This window comes from Drosophila santomea, chromosome X (genome assembly GCF_016746245.2).
Source record: "Drosophila santomea strain STO CAGO 1482 chromosome X, Prin_Dsan_1.1, whole genome shotgun sequence".
Lineage (NCBI taxonomy): Eukaryota > Metazoa > Arthropoda > Insecta > Diptera > Drosophilidae > Drosophila > Drosophila santomea.
The window spans coordinates 9,524,966-9,538,291 of record NC_053021.2 but is presented as its reverse complement, the minus strand read 5'-3'; the positions used below and the strand labels follow the sequence as shown (position 1 = coordinate 9,538,291).

Sequence of the window (13,326 nt, the reverse complement as noted above, 5' to 3'; positions counted from 1 at the left end):
ATTAATTAATTTATTAGTTTATAAGCTAAGCTATGAAGAAAGAAAGCTGTTTTATTTCCAAGAAATATTTGTTAATTAAAAAAACTATTCAAAAAGATGAACTTCATTTTGTGCTATTTATACGTCCACGGCTGTATGTACATGGATCGATAGGGAATTTTGTAACGAATTTAACGAGATATGGCATTCCACTTTTGGACAACTATTTTTGTTGCTATCGAAAAAAAACGTATTATTTTTTATCAAAAAATCGAAAAACAAAATTTTGTAAAAAAAATCGAATATTTTCAATCGGCGTTTTCGCCATAACTTGACCAAAAATGGGCGCACAGCTAAAATAAAGACTGTTTTGTGCGGCTATTAAACATAACTAACTATGTGTATCACTACTTTTTTGATTTTCGCAAAAAAAAAATTTAACAAATTTTCGCATTTTCGATAAGGGGTACCATCATCAAAATTTGCGAAAAATGGTAAAAAATTAGCATATCAATGTATGTACATGGATCGATAGGGAATTTTGTAACGAATTTAACGAGATATGGCATTCCACTTTTGGACAACTATTTTTGTTGCTATCGAAAAAAAACGTATTATTTTTTATCAAAAAATCGAAAAACAAAATTTTGTAAAAAAATCGAATATTTTCAATCGGCGTTTTCGCCATAACTTGACCAAAAATGGGCGCACAGCTAAAATAAAGACTGTTTTGTGCAGCTATTAAACATAGCTAACTATTTTCGCAAAAAAAAAATTTAACAAATTTTCGCATTTTCGATCATCAAAATCTGCGAAAAATGGTAAAAAATTAGCATTTTAATGTATGTACATGGATCGCTAGGGAATTTTGTAACGAATTTAACGAGATATGGCATTCCACTTTTGGACAACTATTTTTGTTGCTATCGAAAAAAAACGTATTATTTTTTATCAAAAATCGAAAAACAAAATTTTGTAAAAAAATCGGATATTTTCAATAGGCGTTTTTGCCATAACTTGGCCAAAAATGGCGCAGAGATAAAATGAAGACTGTTTTGTGCTGCTATTAAACATAGCTAACTATGAGTATCCCTACTTTTTTGATTTTCGCAAAAAAAAATTTTTTCAAATTTTCGCATTTTTTGTATCAAAATTTGCAAAAAAATGTGAAAAAAATTTTTTTTTTTTTTAAACACAGTTCGATGGGAAATTTAATTACGAGCTCAACGAGGTATGCCATTCCATATTCGGACCAATATTTCGAATGTTCTGATCAAAATACTGATATTTATAGTCGCAAAAAAATCCCGCACTCCGCACACCGCACAAAAATTGGAAGAAAAGTTAAAAAAATATAATTTTTTTTTTGAAGACACACCCCGCACTTCTGATCGTGATTAAGTATATATGTATGTATGTATATATTTATATGATACTCTACGAGTACCGAGTGGATATTCCATACCAATGTAAGGGTATTCAAAGCACAGAAAGTTTTGCTTCCTCTCCAAAATTGTGTGCTGTTTCCATTTCCCGTGGGAAATCCCTTGTAAATTGCAGGGGGTAACAAATAACTTTTGCAATTGCGATTAATTTACGTGTTACTTTACCCGATGGTTGTCCTTTTTTTGCTTTCCACCTTTTTTCTTTTTTTTTTTCGTTTTTCTCCTGTTATTGCAGTTCGCACTGTTTTGCCTTCTGTTTTGGGCTTCGTTATGGCAATGAAGAAATATGAAGCAGCAAATGACAAGCAACAGGGGCGTCCAGAAAACAGGGGGGTTTTGGAATGGGGGTCCTAGGGAATGCTTGTTTTGGGTGGTTTTGGTTGGTTTCGGTGGAGCTGTGGGGTGGCAATGAACTTTCTCTGCGGCTGTTTACATGGTTTAACCGCCAGCAAAGGGAACAAACTCGATGAAACTCCGCAATAGAGTATTTTGCGACGCAGAATGGTTTGCCTCCAGGCACACATACATATACATATACACATGTGTATATGTATGTACTTGTGTGTCTAGTTGCTGTGTCCAATGTACATCATGCGGTTCATGCAACACAACATTGAGTGTTTCTGTTCGTATTTTACAAATGATCACCATACATTTTCAGAGCTCAATTCAAATTCAAAATGCAAAAATTTTATTAAGCATTATATATTTTCCAGGATATCAACTCTTTTACTTTCCGTGATAGCAATTCACGTTTGGAGTGCCTCCGCATAAGCACCACATTTTTGCAAAAACTGTCGGACAGGACTCTTTACGTTACGTTTGGAACCCCAGCGCCGACAAAAAAAAGGAAAAACCAACAGGAGCAACGTTGGACAAAAGACATCAAACACTTGGCTTTTATGTATTATGTTGCCTTGGTGGAAATTTGATTGCCCACGTCCTCGGGTCACTCCTCTGTGTCCACTGGCTCGGTATCCTACGAATCCTCCGAATCCCTGATCCTCCATCGCCTGTCGCTCAATTGTCCTGTCTGCAATGGCAGAGGCTCGTACACTGTCGAAAAAGTATTCAAGTGATGCCCAGCACTAAGTTCTATAAACCAATTGAAAGGGAAAGTATTTAAAAATGTCTAAATATATACAATATCTTTTGATGGGCATATATTTACACTAATAATCTATCTAAAATCCTATATTAAGTTTTTCAAATAAGTATTGAATTCAGTGATGCTGAATTGAGCAGCTTTTCTTTCTGTGCACATATTTATTAGCTCTTACTCCCAAAATTTGTTGCGGCTTTGTGTGTATGTGCATTTCTTTGTTTGTGTTTGCCTGTGTGTGCTAACACACACACACATCAGCCACGCCCACCGCCCATTGCGCCCCCTTCGTTTACATTTCACTCAATTGTCAGTTTCAGTTTTTGGCTCTTGAGACGAGAGTTTGTGTTTCATTATCGCGGCTGTCCGCTTCACTTTCCCCTACCCCTCTTTTTTTTCAGTTTATATGACAGTACCCAGCAAGGGGTATTAAATTCTATTCGGGTATGTTGGTACTGAAGAGCTCGGGAACTTTTAACAACCTCTATAGAAGTTTAATAGTATGTGAAGTTTAAAAGTTAAATGCTGCCTTGCAAACTATATCGACAAAGAGCTGTAGAAAACAAGTTTCTAAGTTAAAGTTAATTATTTAATATTTATTAATATTTATTACTATACGCAAACCTTTTAATATAATTTGAATGGCTCAGGCGTGGATGTATATTTCTATCTATTAATATATGGCTCGGGTCGCCTATGTGGCCCTTCGATTTGCAAGGCCCTCTTTTTTACAAAGTCACAGCAAGTCGCATCCGTCATTTGGCTGAGTGATGGGGATTAGCCATTTGCCACCCACATTCTTCTATATGCGATATAGTGCGCCGATCCAGCAGTGCGGCTGCAATAACGCTCTCGACGACGCTCGTGTCTGGCTGCCCCGCGGCGCTGACCTTGAACTTGCAGCATGCGGCAGCAAGCTGAATTATCACGCCCAAACCCCCCCAACCACCCATTGCCCCATTAAAATTTGCCGCCCCACGGGCAGAAAGTTTCGCTTTTTCCAGCCCCGATTGTAACACTCTTTTTATTCTGTTTGATACGCTTTTTGTTTTGTTTTGTTTCGCTTCAGTTTGGTTTTCGGTTCTCTGGGCGAGGCGAGTGTTTGTGTTGTTTTTCATGTGCGTGCACTGCGTTCCGATTGGATTTCAGAATTCATTTGTTTCCCAGCCCCATCTTAATCCGCTCCACCCACCTGCACCACCTCCAACCCCCAATCCCCAATCTCCAATCCCCAATTTTACTGAAAATCTCGGTTTGCGCATGCATCGTTATAATTATTAATATTTTAATTGGTTAAACCGAGAGAACTGCTTTAATTGTTATGGGTTTATACATTGGTATTACAATATTAAGCATTTCCACCATCCAGCTTCAAATCTACACTACTTTCAAATTCAATTCTAGAATTAGTGTTTTACAAAACATATTTTGCTTTGGTTTGGTTTCAGTTTTATTGATAAACCTTGATCCGCTTTCCTTAATTTACATGCGAACAATCAAATGCTCAATCACTCAACAACACAGCAATTGGAAAAATCGAGTTGCAGGGTGGTTAGGAGGGGGGAAGGGCAAAAGGACGAAGGAGCTGGCCAAATTGGCGAGGGACAATACGGGCAGCTGTCCATAATAAATGTTGAGCACACGTTTGTGGGCACGCACGCATTACGCCGCTTTCGATGGCCTTCGGGCGCCAAACCACTCCCCAAACCACCCACTCCCCAAACCACCCACTACCCACCACCCACCACCCCCAAAACCCCATCAAGTCTTATTTTCACCCGAACAGGTGGGTGCCTGGACCTACTCCATCGCATTGTCATTGAGGGACCTCAAATTGCGCCGGACTGCGACTTGGAATCCCGTGCCATTCACGTCTACGGACTTCTTTTCGTCCTTTTTCAGTTTACATAGTTGCACTGCTAAAAAATAGTTTACCTATTTGTGGACTAAAAATATATGGTCATATATACAGCACTTACTAGATTTATATTTTTCTTAGAATTAAATATAATTTGATCATTTAAATAAAGCATCTATATCATTCAGATTTACATTTATTCAGGCTCATCGTCGCCCAGTGAATTTTTGTATATTTGTGAAGCGCTTGTGGGTTAATTTTTCATGCTAATGAAGGGGGCATGTTAATTGTTTGTGTTGCATTTGCCGCCTGGCAGGTGGTCAAACAAGCCCCAAAAAAAGGACTCTCGTACAAAGGAACCGGATACCAAGGATAATTGCCAGGCCATCAGGTGGGCTCACATTTTTTGGGTTGCGCCAAACAAATCATTGGCATTAATTTCGAAGCAGGAAATTAAGAAGCGTTCTGTGCTTTGCCATTTGACTACGCACTTAAATACACACATACACACAGGCACACACGTACCAGGATCCGGTGTTAGGGGTCAGGGGTCAGGAGGTGGGGCAGTTCATGGCAGGATAGCCTTGACCCTAATGCCTGCGCCTTCGCCTTCGCCTTTGCTCTTGGCTTTTGGCCATCCGAGTCCCGAACTTTAAGTGATTTTGGTGGTGGCCTTCGCAAAGGGAAAACAATAAAATCATTGGAAACTTATTCAGAAATTATATGTAACGCAGTCAGTGGCGTATGTACAGTGAGTGCTTATATACCCGCTTACATATGCAGCTGTAATAAAACTCTCATGGCAAGGACGATTCAGTTCGAGATTTTCGAACTTTCATGTAAAATATGAACACTGTCGAGTGGAATGCGAAAACGTTTCTGAATGCCAGCGAAATAAATATATAATAAAATATCTTCATGTTTCAATTGCTTAAAGTGTAATATTTAAGAGAAAATGTAAATGTAAAGTGTAATATTTAAGAGAAAAATGTATTCCATTGCTTTTTGAGAATTCCACATAAGAACCTAAAGCAAAACCACTATTTTGATGGGAAACATTTCATTTTTTTATTGACAAAAACAATTTACTTTGTACAAACGCCTTGGAAGCCAAGTAATATTCAATAACCATTCGCAACTGCCAAATACATGGCACGCTATCAATATCGGATCATAATATATGTTTATGTTCACATAAAAGGCGCCGTCCCGTGGGAAATGTTTCGACAATCTGTTGAATATTCCCTTTAATGTCTTTGTCTATTGATTTAATGGCCCCACGGGAGTTGGACACCGAAATGCGGTCACATTTCTCCGGCACACAGAGAAAAACCGGAGAAACGGAAAGAGACGGGGCGAGGGATGGGTGAGCGAGACGGAATGTATCGCATATTTGCATACTGGGCTACGTGTGTGTGTGTGTGCGAATGAAAATGGAATTTAACTCATTTTGATCAAAACGATACCAGCCACGCCCACTGCGCCCCGCCCACACGATATCGCTTTTGCCTGCGAGCTGCCAATGTGGGCGTATGCGAAAGGGGCGTGTCCCGTAATTACTGTGAACGGGGGGCGGTGAAGCGGATGAGCTGCTGAATTTTCAAAATTTATAGCATACTTTTCGACGCATTACGTATACGCAGCGTGGCCAGAAAATTGAAGATGTGCTCGCGTTCCTATGCGAATGTGGGTGTGTGTGTGTGCGAATGTAAGTGGCAAGAAAGTTGAATTTTTATTGAGCAAATTCACGAGTCCCCTTAAATATTTCAACACGAACCAGTGAGAGAAATTGTCAAAGGAAAAACTCAAGGAGGCATCCTGCATCCGCGTCGCTTTATGACGCACCCAATGGCATCGTAAAAATCCAACATGCACTCCCAAGCACCTTCAGGAATAAGTCCCCAAGCTCCAGTACCCACCTCATCCTCATCCCCATCCTCCGGCGCCACCCATCAAAACCAGGTACCCGTTGCTTAATTCCGGATATCCTTCGTCGATTTTTGGAACTGCATTAAAGCAAAGTTATGGACTCCGACATAAAGGGGACAGTAAGGATGAAGCAGGCCGAATTTGGGGAGCAGTGGGCGATAGAAGTGATTTAGTTGGTTTAGTTTATGTTTAGTAATATCCCAGCTTATAGTTTGGCTACACTTATTTTAAACAATTGCAATTAGTTGTTATGCTGTTTGAAGAAGAGCTATGTATCTGAATCCGGTGAAATCTGCTGACTGTTATGGCACTTGGCTCAGATAGTTCCTGCCATGGAGATGGTCGCTGCAGGGGACACCACCACCTGAAGTGGAGTGGCGCAAGTGCGTCGTAAATAAATAAGCTGCATGATGCCAATTGATGGGGTGTGGTGCCGAGTGGTTCGGTGGCTCCATGACTCGTTGGTGGCTCAGTGGCGCAGTGAGTGGGCCAAGGACATTCGCTGCAGGTCTGTAATTAGAATACATTTTGTTTACCAGAAGCTCCAGCTGCGACTGCACGAGTCAGCGTTATAGAATATCCACGTCAATGGGCGGGTCCGGCGGGTCCGGCGGGTCAGCGAGTGGGCGTGGCATCGTATAAATTAAATTACCACTAGACAGGACTCAGCACTTGCGACTCGGTGGCCAACAGGTGGGCCACCTATGATGTCGCCTCTTTCTGTCATTTTAAACAAGAAGTGGGCAAAGTCTTTTGAATCTAAAAGTTTCTGATTTGGTTAGGACCCACAGTAGTTACCTTCATTTGACATTATAAACCTTGCAATGTAGTGGATTGCGCTATTTCCAGTTGCTTCTATCTCCAGTCACATCAAGGCCTCTCCCAGTGAATGCAAATGGCTGTGACAACCCCTTTTGATTAACTGGAAAATCAAGGGAAAACTTTGATCAAAGCGTCCTGTAATTAGGATGCGCTAAGGTGCAGCCACGAGAAAACTTGCCATCGCCCTCCGCTTTTCCACTGAGACAGCAATGATGCTAAATACACTTTCTATCTTTTTATTGTCTCAAAAGAATCTAAAAGAAAAGAATTGTTACAGCTGTTGGTAAGTAAAATATAGATTAATTTCACCAGACAACTATAGTTAATTTGCTTTTCGGCTAAAACATCACATAATTGTTGCTGTTTTTATTTTGATTTTCTCTGTACGTGGTACCGCCAATCGAGTGGCATGTTCCAAGGCCAAAGCCTCCATCTTCTGCTCCATTTTCCGCCATTTCAGAGTCTCAATTTTCCGCAATTACCCCTTTTGGCTGGGCCTGTTAACAAGCAGCAATTAGTCAACGTTGCACTCGTTTGAAATGCAAGATGCAACAGGTGTCCTCTCCACTCGCTTTTCCGCTCGGCTTTTCCGCCCACCCACCTTCCGCTTCGCACCTGGGCGTTGGGTAATGGGAAATGTGACTGGGAAATGGGGAAATGGGACTGGGAACTGGGCCTGAAAGTGAAAACGGATGCCAAAACCCGTTGACGGCAAGTGGAGAGTTTTTCCCCGGGATGACTGAGATTGCGGAGATGTAATTAAGTCCACTGCATTTGTCATTTGTCAGAGGGGCTCCACAAGGACATGGTTAAAATGTCCTGGGTGTCCTTTTTGCCGCACGTACTTCAGCTGTCCGCCTGCCTTTGTCTTCTGTTTCTGTTTTCTGAATTATTTATGCCAACGTGGCATTTTTCCACAACGCCTGGCACAGAGTAGGCAGCTTATATACACTACCAGCTTTTAAATACCCTTCGATTTGACCCGATTTCCACCGCACTTTTTCCCATTTTCCTTCATGCACATGCACCTGCACCTGCCACTGGACGCAGTGTCATTTAATTTACTGCGAAATGAGTTTGCCCAGTGTCGGGTAGAAGTGGGTGGCAATGGGATATTGAGGGCCAAGGATGACTGCAATTGCTGACTTCTGCTAATTGACAGGATGGCAAAGTTTCCACGAATTATGGCCAACAATACCGGGGCGAGATGGTGAGCGGGGGAAGTGCCTAATTCGACAGCCTGGGAGATTTATAAGGCAGAAAGGGGTTTTCGCAGCGGAAAAACTCTTAAGCTGTCCTCTCAGTACAGAGTCTTTGCTAAAAAAAAATATTAGATTGCATATAACATCAAAGAATCATAAAGGATTCCTCGGCAAATCCTCACAATGTTATTCATAATAATGTATGTAAGATATATGTTTGGAATTAGTATGCGAATATGAACTAATAATAGGCATATGGTCTTCATAATTTAATAAATTTACATTCTTCCTAATAAATGCAATAAAAAATATGCTGGTAATATAATAAAATGCATGAAAGTCAATTCTGAAACAGGACTACCCTTTCTGCGGAATTTGATTTGCATTCGTTGGGCTTTTGCATAATTCTGGGATTCTTGAAGCTTGGAGTCCGGGATCTGCTGAACAGACAGCTAATTGGCAGCTGATTAACATTCCCGGCTATTTTCGAGTTCCAAATTGAATCATAGCCCATAATCCCAATCAGCGTCAAGGGTCACGTCCAGTCGCCAGTTGATTCGGGTAGGGCCGCCAATAATTTTTGGCTTTTTGTTGCACGAATTTCCTTTCCTTGGTCAACAGTTGGTGGAGAATTGAGTTATGTTTCCAAAATAATTAAGTCGCACATTCATTAACACTCTTTTGCCGCTTTTGGCGTCGAGGGTATATGGGTTTACTTGGGATTTAAGCTTAAGTAGACGATTTTGCCACCTTGAATGAAGACCAATATTTTTACATAGTATTGGAGCGTAGTATACTTGCTTTCTCGTTATTCATTTGAGTTAATTTCATACATTTTTCGAAATTGAAATTAAGTCAAACTTGGAATGCTAGCCAAACACAAAGACTGCATTGTGTTTCATTTTTAAACAACTTTTAAAACTGCTTCTTAAATTTAGAAAATTGCTTTTTAAAAGCAAAAGTAATAAGTGGAGCTGCACCACTCGCGTCGAACTGCAGATGCAACATTTTGGTGGGGCGCCACTGCAGCGATTTGGCCATCGAACCAAGTTGGCAGTGCCGCATCGAACCGAACCTGCGTTCGAACCTGTTGTGTTTTGTTCGCGACGCCGCACAGTGAGGCAAAGGCGAATGGTCTGGGGCATGCTTTTGAGACTGTGCTGGGTACAAGATATAAAAAAGGCAAGCTACCACATACAGGGCATCACATGGGGCTTATCAAAGATGTGCATCAATCTTATGCAATATATTTAGTAAAACTACTATTATTATTAATTGTAATGCACAGTGGAAAACCAAATAGTAAGCAGCACAAAAGCAATCGTTATTTTCCTGCAAATTAATTGGTGTTTTAGCACATTTTCGCAAGCATTCCAGGCACAAGCCATTTTAGTCAGTTTTTGCCCACTGTGCGTGCTTGGTTCGCTGCCTTTTGCTGCGCTGCGATTCCGCTCCAAATTTCATTCCGAACTTCGAAGTCGCGGGTGGCGGACGTTCGGCGGAAAAACTTGGAGGCTGCGGTCCCAAACGAGCGAAGAAACTTTAACTGAAGCCGAAACTGAAACTGAAACTAAAACCAAACTCAGACCAAACGAGACTTAAAAGAGAAAAGCAAAGAACGTGTGATAAGAACAGCAGAAACAACAACAACGACAACAGCTACAACAACAGCAGCAGCAACCAATGTTGACTTTTGATTTTCGAGCGCGTGTGTTTGGATTTATTTCTTTGCCATTTATAATATTCGTGCAAAACAAAACAAAAGCATAGTAACAACAACTAAAACGTGGTTCAGCTAATTCGTTCATTTTTGTTTTCACTTTTTTTTACTGTGCGTACGAGTGTGTGTGTGTTTGTGTGCGTTCGTTAGTTTTGTTTGCTTTTTAATTAGTTTCGACTCTTGTTTTGATTTTTGTCATTCCCTCTTCTTTTTTTTTTTGATTGAGCGAGATCTTTCTGTCTTGTGTTTCAACAGAACAAAACAAAGAAGCAAGCGAAACGAGAGCGAAAACAAGTAAGTGTATAAAATGGGAAATTCGATTTGGTAAATCCGAGAGTCAAGTTCATTCGCAGCTATTTGCTACTGGTGATCTGTGATTTGTTATTTATTATTGTTATTTATTATTGTTATTGTTTTTGTTTCTGGTTCGCCTTTCAGTTTAACGCGGTGCACTCTACAAGTGCGCTGCTTGCGTCGGCGTCGCCGTCGACATCGGCAGCGTTTGGGAGATACAGAAAACTGCAAGCGATCTTCGCGTTCTCCTCTTCCTCCCGATCTTCTTTGGCCGAACCGCCGGCGAAGGGAACACAGTGAGAAAGAGAGAGAACAAGAAGAGTTGCAGTTGTGCGATACCCTTTTTATGCATATACATATGTATGTACTAATAAAGTAAATAATTGGTTCCATTATTATCTATAATAATAACAAAAATAATAAGAATGTCGTTTAAACAACAATCATATAACTTTAATGTATTAATCGTTTAAGTTTTAACTGTTTCAAATCTGTATGAAATGGAGTTCGGGGTTTTAACCTTGTGCGTTTTCAATATGCTCCAAAAGTACGGGGTATAAAAGAGAGCGGTATGCTGTTTATGTTTTTGTTGCTTTCAGTAGTTCAAACCAGGCTTAAAGAACACTTACTTTCTCGCTCTTTCTCTCTGCGACTATCTCCCTTTTACTTCGGCACCAAAACGTTGGCCAAAAGAGCGCAGCTAGGATTTAAGACTTAAATCTTATTAACCTTCTGAAAAGACAAAAATATATACAAATGTAAAATGAAATAATTAATTATCTCACATTTGCCAAGATGAAGATTCAATTTCTCATTGATGCTAGCAACAGAAAACCATGATTAATGGGTGTTAAATACTCGCAACCTGCCAACTAAACTACTGTTTGCAGCTTCATTTTGTCTGCCAGCATTTGACCCCCTTTCCGAAACGAAACGACGCCCCTGTCCCGTCCATAAAATATCCAAAAGCTTAAGCCAAAACCAAAGGCAGGGGGATGATAAAGTGTGGTTCGGTTTTTTAAGGATTTCGAGTGCGCGGCTTCCTCATCGATGTCGATGTCGAAATTGTTTTCCCCAAATGCTCTTGGCCTTCAGTGGGTTAATGGCCAGAAGCTACAATGCAGATCCTGGCAGGAAAGAAAGTGGAAAACGCGTGGGATTTCCTGGGGCAGTGTGTTATGACCGAAAGTCGCTTGTTTGTCTGCGGTGAAAACGCTAGAGAACCCCCCCAAAACCCCCCTCTTAACCCCTTCCGGCGGACTGAAAATTGCATTCCATGGATGTATCTCCGAACTAAACGCAGTTGCAGGCGCATTCCGCGGAACGGGGTGCAGTTAAGCGCAATCTTGTCTAGAATTTCAATACCAAACAAAACGCTTGGCGCTTTGACAGCCCATGGAGTGCAGTGGGGCTAAGGGCTATAAGGGGTTAAGAGCGGAGTGATGTGGGCAGTGGATTGTTCTTAGCAGCAATCTAGACAAGTGGAAACTGCTCAGAATAATGCAATTCCAGCAGACGTCAAACGGCAATGTAGCAAACAAAGGCCGCCAAGAGCAGCACTGTAACTTAACATTTTGCGTGGGGAAAGGGTTAAGTTGGTAAAAATGCCATACTGCATTGGCATTATACGAATAATCGCTTTCCACATGCAAATAATATGAGAGCTATGAATAAACCACTTTTAGAAGCAGCTTAAAACTCTTTGTACATTACATGTTTTTGATAGCACTTTACTTGGCTCTTCAAAATCCATAAAAACAAGAGCTAAGGAATATTTATCAATAATGAGCCAAAATCTTGCAAAATTCCTGTGCTCAATAAATAAAAATTCCTTGCTGCTGAGATACCACATTAAAAACAATTCGTTTAATAGACATAAAATTCAATGAAGATTTATCAAGTGCTAGTGCAATAGACAAAGTTCAATGTTGGCATTGATATGTAGATGCTCATCTGGTATTATCCAGATGATGTGAAATATTTTTATTGATTTATTAACAAACAAATAGAATCCGAGCACAGAGCTGTTTTAAAATGCCTAGCAGCAGTTTTCCCAATGACTTTGATTATTGTGGGGGTGTAAACATCATACGATTTAACGGGTTGATTTAAAATCGTATCAATCTTTTATTTATGGATTCCCTCTTTCTCTCCATTGATATGCCGGCTTATCATTTCTTTTTAACAAGAAGGATCGCCGCATTCTCTGTCGTATTGTATTTACTTTATGATAGCATAAAAGTTAATACATTTTTGATTTATAGAGAGTGAAATAAATGTTACCAAGCGATTGATAAACGATTTGATATTAAAGTTCATATACTGCTGTTCAAACTGGCAAACTGCAAATAAAATATTCATTACAGCCTTAAATACATTTAGCACTTGAACTAGTTTACTTTAAACTTGAATAACTGCAACCCATTTCCTGTTGATTTTTCATTGATTAAGTAAGCTGCGTTTTGCTTTAACAATATCTGAGCTAAGTAACGTGGGGTTTCCCCAGTCCGCCCCCCCCCCCCCTTTTTGCTGTGCTCTTCACTTTTTCCATTGAGGCTAAGTAACCCACTAATGTAAAGGTTGTATCCGTTTTCTGTGCACCTGTTTTTTCACCTGCCTTGAACGAATTTTCCCTGCCGCCTCGGGGAATCCCTCGACTGTGCCATTTCCCCCGGCTGCCCCCCAGCTGAGTTGCAGTCCATTCAAATGCATTTTCCTGCAGCAGCTTTTCCCCTGATTCTGCTGCTTATGCTCGTCGAACAGGGAGGGGGTTTCCCCCCTTGGCTTTCATCTTGCCTCGAGTTTCGTTCTTTACTTTATTACCGCAGGACATTTGGTGCTGCTGCTCGTGCGTTGAGGTCCTTGCCACAAAACAACAAATACAAAAACAACTGGCAAGAAAAAAGGCAAAAGGCCACCAACAACAAGAAAAACAAACGAGAAAAAAAGAAATGACCACCCAAAACCAACCTCTT

General features: G+C 40.5%; 1 protein-coding gene across 1 annotated transcript in view; it reads left to right on the top strand.

Moving 5' to 3' along the window:
- Window positions 1–9,813: 9,813 nt before the first annotated feature.
- LOC120456726 (adenylate cyclase type 9) overlaps window positions 9,814–13,326 on the top strand; it is a 41,423-nt gene continuing 37,910 nt past the window's right edge. The window contains exon 1 of the mRNA XM_039643709.2: window positions 9,814–10,351. The gene's annotated coding sequence lies outside the window, so the exon portion shown is untranslated. The remainder of the gene's footprint in view (window positions 10,352–13,326) is intronic.